The following is a 9,373-nucleotide window of genomic DNA, read 5'->3' as shown; positions in this document are numbered from 1 at the left end:
GGTCTTGTAGAAGAGAAACAGGCGCATCTTTTGCGCAAGGTATCGAAGGGCGCTATGTTCAAAAATTTGAAACTAGAGCTCAAAATTTGAAAAAAAAATGTTAAAACAGGGGGATTGGCCTATTCCATGGCTTCTACAGAAAAATAATGAGGGGTGTCACGGGGTATGACTATATAGGTCTTGTAGAGGAGAAACAGGCGCATCTCTTGCGCAAGGTATCGAAGGGCGCTATGTTCAAAAATCTGAAACTAGAGCTCAAAATTTGAAAAAAAAGATGTTGAAAACAGGGGGGTTGGCCTATTCCATGGCTTCTACAGAAAAATAATGAGGGGTGTCACGGGGTATGACTATATAGGTCTTGTAGAGGAGAAACAGGCGCATCTTTTGCGCAAGGTATCGAAGGGCGCTATGTTCAAAAATCTGAAACTTGAGCTCAAAATTTGAAAAAAAAAATGTTGAAAACAGGGGGGTTGGCCTATTCCATGGCTTCTAGAGAAAAATAATGAGGGGTGTCACGGGGTATGACTATATAGGTCTTGTAGAGGAGAAACAGGCGCATCTTTTGCGCAAGGTATCGAAGGGCGCTATGTTAAAAAATCTGAAACTAGAGCTCAAAAATTGAAAAAAAAACTGTTAAAAACAGGGGGGTTGGCCTAATCCATGGCTTCTAGAGAAAAATAATGAGGGGTGTCACGGGGTATGACTATATAGGTCTTGTAGAAGAGAAACAGGCGCATCTTTTGCGCAAGGTATCGAAGGGCGCTATGTTCAAAAATCTGAAACTAGAGCTCAAAATTAAAAAAAAAATTGTTAAAAACAGGGGGGTTGGTCTATTCCATGGCTTCTAGAGAAAAATAATGAGGGGTGTCACAGGGTATGACTATATAGGTCTTGTAGAAGAGAAACAGGCGCATCTTTTGCGCAAGGTATCGAAGGGCGATATGTTCAAAAATCTGAAACTAGAGCTCAAAAATTGAAAAAAAAACTGTTAAAAACAGGGGGGTTGGCCTATTCCATGGCTTCTAGAGAAAAATAATGAGGGGTGTCACGGGGTATGACTATATAGGTCTTGTAGAGGAGAAACAGGCGCATCTTTTGCGCAAGGTATTGAAGGGCGCTTTGTTCAAAAATCTGAAACTAGAGTTCAAAATTTGAAAAAAAAATGTTAAAAACAGGGGGTTGGCCTATTCCATGGCTTCTGGAGAAAAATAATGAGGGGTGTCACGGGGTATGACTATATAGGTCTTGTAGAAGAGAAACAGGCGCATCTTTTGCGCAAGGTATCGAAGGGCGCTATGTTCAAAAATCTGAAACTAGAGCTCAAAATTAAAAAAAAAATTGTTAAAAACAGGGGGGTTGGTCTATTCCATGGCTTCTAGAGAAAAATAATGAGGGGTGTCACAGGGTATGACTATATAGGTCTTGTAGAAGAGAAACAGGCGCATCTTTTGCGCAAGGTATCGAAGGGCGATATGTTCAAAAATCTGAAACTAGAGCTCAAAAATTGAAAAAAAAACTGTTAAAAACAGGGGGGTTGGCCTATTCCATGGCTTCTAGAGAAAAATAATGAGGGGTGTCACGGGGTATGACTATATAGGTCTTGTAGAAGAGAAACAGGCGCATCTTTTGCGCAAGGTATCGAAGGGCGCTATGTTCAAAAATTTGAAACTAGAGCTCAAAATTTGAAAAAAAAATGTTAAAACAGGGGGATTGGCCTATTCCATGGCTTCTACAGAAAAATAATGAGGGGTGTCACGGGGTATGACTATATAGGTCTTGTAGAGGAGAAACAGGCGCATCTCTTGCGCAAGGTATCGAAGGGCGCTATGTTCAAAAATCTGAAACTAGAGCTCAAAATTTGAAAAAAAAGATGTTGAAAACAGGGGGGTTGGCCTATTCCATGGCTTCTACAGAAAAATAATGAGGGGTGTCACGGGGTATGACTATATAGGTCTTGTAGAGGAGAAACAGGCGCATCTTTTGCGCAAGGTATCGAAGGGCGCTATGTTCAAAAATCTGAAACTTGAGCTCAAAATTTGAAAAAAAAAATGTTGAAAACAGGGGGGTTGGCCTATTCCATGGCTTCTAGAGAAAAATAATGAGGGGTGTCACGGGGTATGACTATATAGGTCTTGTAGAGGAGAAACAGGCGCATCTTTTGCGCAAGGTATCGAAGGGCGCTATGTTAAAAAATCTGAAACTAGAGCTCAAAAATTGAAAAAAAAACTGTTAAAAACAGGGGGGTTGGCCTAATCCATGGCTTCTAGAGAAAAATAATGAGGGGTGTCACGGGGTATGACTATATAGGTCTTGTAGAAGAGAAACAGGCGCATCTTTTGCGCAAGGTATCGAAGGGCGCTATGTTCAAAAATCTGAAACTAGAGCTCAAAATTAAAAAAAAAATTGTTAAAAACAGGGGGGTTGGTCTATTCCATGGCTTCTAGAGAAAAATAATGAGGGGTGTCACAGGGTATGACTATATAGGTCTTGTAGAAGAGAAACAGGCGCATCTTTTGCGCAAGGTATCGAAGGGCGATATGTTCAAAAATCTGAAACTAGAGCTCAAAAATTGAAACAAAAACTGTTAAAAACAGGGGGGTTGGCCTATTCCATGGCTTCTAGAGAAAAATAATGAGGGGTGTCACGGGGTATGACTATATAGGTCTTGTAGAAGAGAAACAAGCGCATCTTTTGCGCAAGGTATCGAAGGGCGCTATGTTCAAAAATCTGAAACTAGAGCTCAAAATTAAAAAAAAAATTGTTAAAAACAGGGGGGTTGGTCTATTCCATGGCTTCTAGAGAAAAATAATGAGGGGTGTCACAGGGTATGACTATATATGTCTTGTAGAAGAGAAACAGGCGCATCTTTTGCGCAAGGTATCGAAGGGCGCTATGTTCAAAAATTTGAAACTAGAGCTCAAAATTTGAAAAAAAAATGTTAAAACAGGGGGATTGGCCTATTCCATGGCTTCTACAGAAAAATAATGAGGGGTGTCACGGGGTATGACTATATAGGTCTTGTAGAGGAGAAAGAGGCGCATCTCTTGCGCAAGGTATCGAAGGGCGCTATGTTCAAAAATCTGAAACTAGAGCTCAAAATTTGAAAAAAAAGATGTTGAAAACAGGGGGGTTGGCCTATTCCATGGCCTCTGGAGAAAAATAATGAGGGGTGTCACGGGGTATGACTATATAGGTCTTGTAGAGGAGAAACAGGCGCATCTTTTGCGCAAGGTATTGAAGGGCGCTTTGTCAAAAATCTGAAACTAGAGCTCAAAATTTGAAAAAAAAATGTTAAAACAGGGGGGTTGGTCTATTCCATGGCTTCTAGAGAAAAATAATGAGGGGTACCACGGGGTATGACTATATAGGTCTTCTAGAAGAGAAACAGCCGCATCTTTTGCGCAATAAAATTGAAGGGCGCTATGTTCAAAAATCTGAAACTAGAGCTCAAAATTAAAAAAATAAATTGTTAAAAACAGGGGGGTTGGTCTATTCCACTGCTTCTAGAGAAAAATAATGAGGGGTGTCACAGGGTATGACTATATAGGTCTTGTAGAAGAGAAACAGGCGCATCTTTTGCGCAAGGTATCGAAGGGCGCTATGTTAAAAAATCTGAAACTAGAGCTCAAAATTTAAAAAAAAAATGTTAAAACAGGGGGGTTGGTCTATTCCATGGCTTCTGGAGAAAAATAATGAGGGGTGTCACGGGGTATGACTATATAGGTCTTGTAGAAGAGAAACAGGCGCATCTTTTGCGCAAGGTATCGAAGGGCGCTATGTTCAAAAATCTGAAACTAGAGCTCAAAATTTAAAAAAAAAAGTTTAAAAACAAGGGGGTTGGTCTACTCCATGGCTTCTGGAGAAAAATAATGAGGGGTATCACGGGGTATGACTATATAGGTCTTGTAGAGGAGAAACAGGCGCATCTCTTGCGCAAGGTATCGAAGGGCGCTATGTTCAAAAATCTGAAACTAGAGCTCAAAATTTAAAAAAAAAAATGTTGAAAACAGGGGGGTTGGCCTATTCCATGGCTTCTAGAGAAAAATAATGATGGGTGTTACGGGGTATGACTATATAGGTCTTGTAGAGGAGAAACAGGCGCATTTATGGCGCAAGGTATCGAAGGGCGCTATGTTCAAAAATCTGAAACTAGAGCTCAAAATTTGAAAAAAAAATGTTGAAAACAGGGGGGTTGGCCTATTCCATGGCTTCTAGAGAAAAATAATGATGGGTGTCACGGGGTATGACTATATAGGTCTTGTAGAGGAGAAACAGGCGCATCTTTTGCGCAAGGTATCGAAGAGTGCTCTGTTAAAAAATCTGAAACTAGAGCTCAAAATTTAAAAAAAAATTGTTAAAATCAGGGGGGTCAGTCAGTCCCATGGCTTCTAGAGAAAAATAATGAGGGGTGTCACGGGGTATGACTATATAGGTCTTGTAGAAGAGAAACAGGCGCATCTTTTGCGCAAGGTATCGAAGGGCGCTCTGTTCAAAAATCTAAAACTAGAGCTCAAAATAAAAAAAAAAAATGTTAAAAACAGGGTGGTTGGTCTATTCCATGGCTTCTAGAGAAAAATAATGAGGGTGTCACGGGGTATGACTATAACATTCTTGTAGAAGAGAAACAGGCGCATCGTTTGCGCAAGGTATCGAAGGGCGCTATGTTCAAAAATCTGAAACTAGAGCTCAAAATTTAAAAAAAAAATGTTAAAACAGGGGGGTTGGTCTATTCCATGGCTTCTAGAGAAAGATAATGAGGGGTGTCACGGGGTATGACTATATAGGTCTTGTAGAGGAGAAACAGGCGCATCTTTTGCGCAAGGTATTGAAGGGCGCTTTGTTCAAAAATCTGAAACTAGAGTTCAAAATTTGAAAAAAAAATGTTAAAAACAGGGGGTTGGCCTATTCCATGGCTTCTGGAGAAAAATAATGAGGGGTGTCACGGGGTATGACTATATAGGTCTTGTAGAAGAGAAACAGGCGCATCTTTTGCGCAAGGTATCGAAGGGCGCTATGTTCAAAAATTTGAAACTAGAGCTCAAAATTTGAAAAAAAAATGTTAAAACAGGGGGATTGGCCTATTCCATGGCTTCTACAGAAAAATAATGAGGGGTGTCACGGGGTATGACTATATAGGTCTTGTAGAGGAGAAACAGGCGCATCTCTTGCGCAAGGTATCGAAGGGCGCTATGTTCAAAAATCTGAAACTAGAGCTCAAAATTTGAAAAAAAAGATGTTGAAAACAGGGGGGTTGGCCTATTCCATGGCTTCTACAGAAAAATAATGAGGGGTGTCACGGGGTATGACTATATAGGTCTTGTAGAGGAGAAACAGGCGCATCTTTTGCGCAAGGTATCGAAGGGCGCTATGTTCAAAAATCTGAAACTAGAGCTCAAAATTTGAAAAAAAAAATGTTGAAAACAGGGGGGTTGGCCTATTCCATGGCTTCTAGAGAAAAATAATGAGGGGTGTCACGGGGTATGACTATATAGGTCTTGTAGAGGAGAAACAGGCGCATCTTTTGCGCAAGGTATCGAAGGGCGCTATGTTCAAAAATCTGAAACTAGAGCTCAAAATTTGAAAAAAAAAATGTTTAAAACAGGGGGGTTAGCCTATTCCACGGCTTCTAGAGAAAAATAATGAGGGGTGTCACGGGGTATGACTATATTGGTCTTGTAGAGGAGAAACAGGCGCGTCTTTTGAGCAAGGTATCGAAGGGCGCTATGTTAAAAAATCTGAAACTAGAGCTCAAAAATTGAAAAAAAAAACTGTTAAAAACAGGGGGGTTGGCCTATTCCATGGCTTCTAGAGAAAAATAATGAGGGGTGTCACGGGGTGTGACTATATAGGTCTTGTAGAAGAGAAACAGGCGCATCTTTTGCGCAAGGTATCGAAGGGCGCTATGTTCAAAAATTTGAAACTAGAGCTCAAAATTTAAAAAAAAAATGTTAAAACAGGGGGGTTGGTCTATTCCATGGCTTCTAGAGAAAGATAATGAGGGGTGTCACGGGGTATGACTATATAGGTCTTGTAGAGGAGAAACAGGCGCATCTTTTGCGCAAGGTATTGAAGGGCGCTTTGTTAAAAAATCTGAAACTAGAGTTCAAAATTTGAAAAAAAAATGTTAAAAACAGGGGGTTGGCCTATTCCATGGCTTCTGGAGAAAAATAATGAGGGGTGTCACGGGGTATGACTATATAGGTCTTGTAGAAGAGAAACAGGCGCATCTTTTGCGCAAGGTATCGAAGGGCGCTATGTTCAAAAATCTGAAACTAGAGCTCAAAATTAAAAAAAAAATTGTTAAAAACAGGGGGGTTGGTCTATTCCATGGCTTCTAGAGAAAAATAATGAGGGGTGTCACAGGGTATGACTATATAGGTCTTGTAGAAGAGAAACAGGCGCATCTTTTGCGCAAGGTATCGAAGGGCGATATGTTCAAAAATCTGAAACTAGAGCTCAAAAATTGAAAAAAAAACTGTTAAAAACAGGGGGGTTGGCCTATTCCATGGCTTCTAGAGAAAAATAATGAGGGGTGTCACGGGGTATGACTATATAGGTCTTGTAGAAGAGAAACAAGCGCATCTTTTGCGCAAGGTATCGAAGGGCGCTATGTTCAAAAATCTGAAACTAGAGCTCAAAATTAAAAAAAAAATTGTTAAAAACAGGGGGGCTTGGTCTATTCCATGGCTTCTAGAGAAAAATAATGAGGGGTGTCACAGGGTATGACTATATAGGTCTTGTAGAAGAGAAACAGGCGCATCTTTTGCGCAAGGTATCGAAGGGCGCTATGTTCAAAAATTTGAAACTAGAGCTCAAAATTTAAAAAAAAAATGTTAAAACAGGGGGGTTGGTCTATTCCATGGCTTCTAGAGAAAGATAATGAGGGGTGTCACGGGGTATGACTATATAGGTCTTGTAGAGGAGAAACAGGCGCATCTTTTGCGCAAGGTATTGAAGGGCGCTTTGTTCAAAAATCTGAAACTAGAGTTCAAAATTTGAAAAAAAAATGTTAAAAACAGGGGATTGGCCTATTCCATGGCTTCTGGAGAAAAATAATGAGGGGTGTCACGGGGTATGACTATATAGGTCTTGTAGAAGAGAAACAGGCGCATCTTTTGCGCAAGGTATCGAAGGGCGCTATGTTCAAAAATTTGAAACTAGAGCTCAAAATTTGAAAAAAAAATGTTAAAACAGGGGGATTGGCCTATTCCATGGCTTCTACAGAAAAATAATGAGGGGTGTCACGGGATATGACTATATAGGTCTTGTAGAGGAGAAACAGGCGCATCTCTTGCGCAAGGTATCGAAGGGCGCTATGTTCAAAAATCTGAAACTAGAGCTCAAAATTTGAAAAAAAAGATGTTGAAAACAGGGGGGTTGGCCTATTCCATGGCTTCTACAGAAAAATAATGAGGGGTGTCACGGGGTATGACTATATAGGTCTTGTAGAGGAGAAACAGGCGCATCTTTTGCGCAAGGTATCGAAGGGCGCTATGTTCAAAAATTTGAAACTAGAGCTCAAAATTTAAAAAAAAAAATGTTGAAAACAGGGGGGTTGGCCTATTCCATGGCTTCTAGAGAAAAATAATGAGGGGTGTCACGGGGTATGACTATATAGGTCTTGTAGAGGAGAAACAGGCGCATCTTTTGCGCAAGGTATCGAAGGGCGCTATGTTCAAAAATCTGAAACTAGAGCTCAAAATTTGAAAAAAAAAATGTTTAAAACAGGGGGGTTAGCCTATTCCATGGCTTCTAGAGAAAAATAATGAGGGGTGTCACGGGATATGACTATATAGGTCTTGTAGAGGAGAAACAGGCGCATCTCTTGCGCAAGGTATCGAAGGGCGCTATGTTCAAAAATCTGAAACTAGAGCTCAAAATTTGAAAAAAAAGATGTTGAAAACAGGGGGGTTGGCCTATTCCATGGCTTCTACAGAAAAATAATGAGGGGTGTCACGGGGTATGACTATATAGGTCTTGTAGAGGAGAAACAGGCGCATCTTTTGCGCAAGGTATCGAAGGGCGCTATGTTCAAAAATCTGAAACTAGAGCTCAAAATTTGAAAAAAAAAATGTTGAAAACAGGGGGGTTGGCCTATTCCATGGCTTCTAGAGAAAAATAATGAGGGGTGTCACGGGGTATGACTATATAGGTCTTGTAGAGGAGAAACAGGCGCATCTTTTGCGCAAGGTATCGAAGGGCGCTATGTTCAAAAATCTGAAACTAGAGCTCAAAATTTGAAAAAAAAAATGTTTAAAACAGGGGGGTTAGCCTATTCCACGGCTTCTAGAGAAAAATAATGAGGGGTGTCACGGGGTATGACTATATTGGTCTTGTAGAGGAGAAACAGGCGCGTCTTTTGAGCAAGGTATCGAAGGGCGCTATGTTAAAAAATCTGAAACTAGAGCTCAAAAATTGAAAAAAAAACTGTTAAAAACAGGGGGGTTGGCCTATTCCATGGCTTCTAGAGAAAAATAATGAGGGGTGTCACGGGGTATGACTATATAGGTCTTGTAGAAGAGAAACAGGCGCATCTTTTGCGCAAGGTATCGAAGGGCGCTATGTTCAAAAATCTGAAACTAGAGCTCAAAATTAAAAAAAAAAATTGTTAAAAACAGGGGGGTTGGTCTATTCCATGGCTTCTAGAGAAAAATAATGAGGGGTGTCACAGGGTATGACTATATAGGTCTTGTAGAAGAGAAACAGGTGCATCTTTTGCGCAAGGTATCGAAGGGCGATATGTTCAAAAATCTGAAACTAGAGCTCAAAAATTGAAAAAAAAACTGTTAAAAACAGGGGGGTTGGCCTATTCCATGGCTTCTAGAGAAAAATAATGAGGGGTGTCACGGGGTATGACTATATAGGTCTTGTAGAAGAGAAACAAGCGCATCTTTTGCGCAAGGTATCGAAGGGCGCTATGTTCAAAAATCTGAAACTAGAGCTCAAAATTAAAAAAAAAATTGTTAAAAACAGGGGGGGGTTGGTCTATTCCATGGCTTCTAGAGAAAAATAATGAGGGGTGTCACAGGGTATGACTATATAGGTCTTGTAGAAGAGAAACAGGCGCATCTTTTGCGCAAGGTATCGAAGGGCGCTATGTTCAAAAATCTGAAACTAGAGCTCAAAATTTAAAAAAAAAATGTTAAAACAGGGGGGTTGGTCTATTCCATGGCTTCTAGAGAAAGATAATGAGGGGTGTCACGGGGTATGACTATATAGGTCTTGTAGAGGAGAAACAGGCGCATCTTTTGCGCAAGGTATTGAAGGGCGCTTTGTTCAAAAATCTGAAACTAGAGTTCAAAATTTGAAAAAAAAATGTTAAAAACAGGGGATTGGCCTATTCCATGGCTTCTGGAGAAAAATAATGAGGGGT

General features: G+C 40.3%; 1 long non-coding RNA gene across 1 annotated transcript; it reads left to right on the top strand.

Annotated features, from left to right (window-relative positions):
• Positions 1-399: 399 nt before the first annotated feature.
• On the top strand, positions 400-9,147 carry LOC127704896 (uncharacterized). The gene is made up of 3 exons (XR_007983559.1): positions 400-1,104; positions 1,458-1,989; positions 8,547-9,147. It is a non-coding gene; the product is annotated as an uncharacterized LOC127704896 (long non-coding RNA).
• The last annotated feature ends 226 nt before the right edge of the window (positions 9,148-9,373 follow it).

Source organism: Mytilus californianus, unplaced genomic scaffold (genome assembly GCF_021869535.1).
Source record: "Mytilus californianus isolate M0D057914Y unplaced genomic scaffold, xbMytCali1.0.p SCAF_6, whole genome shotgun sequence".
Taxonomy (NCBI): Eukaryota; Metazoa; Mollusca; class Bivalvia; order Mytilida; family Mytilidae; genus Mytilus; species Mytilus californianus.
Note: the sequence above shows the minus strand (reverse complement) of the source record. Positions and strands in the feature narration are given on the sequence as shown.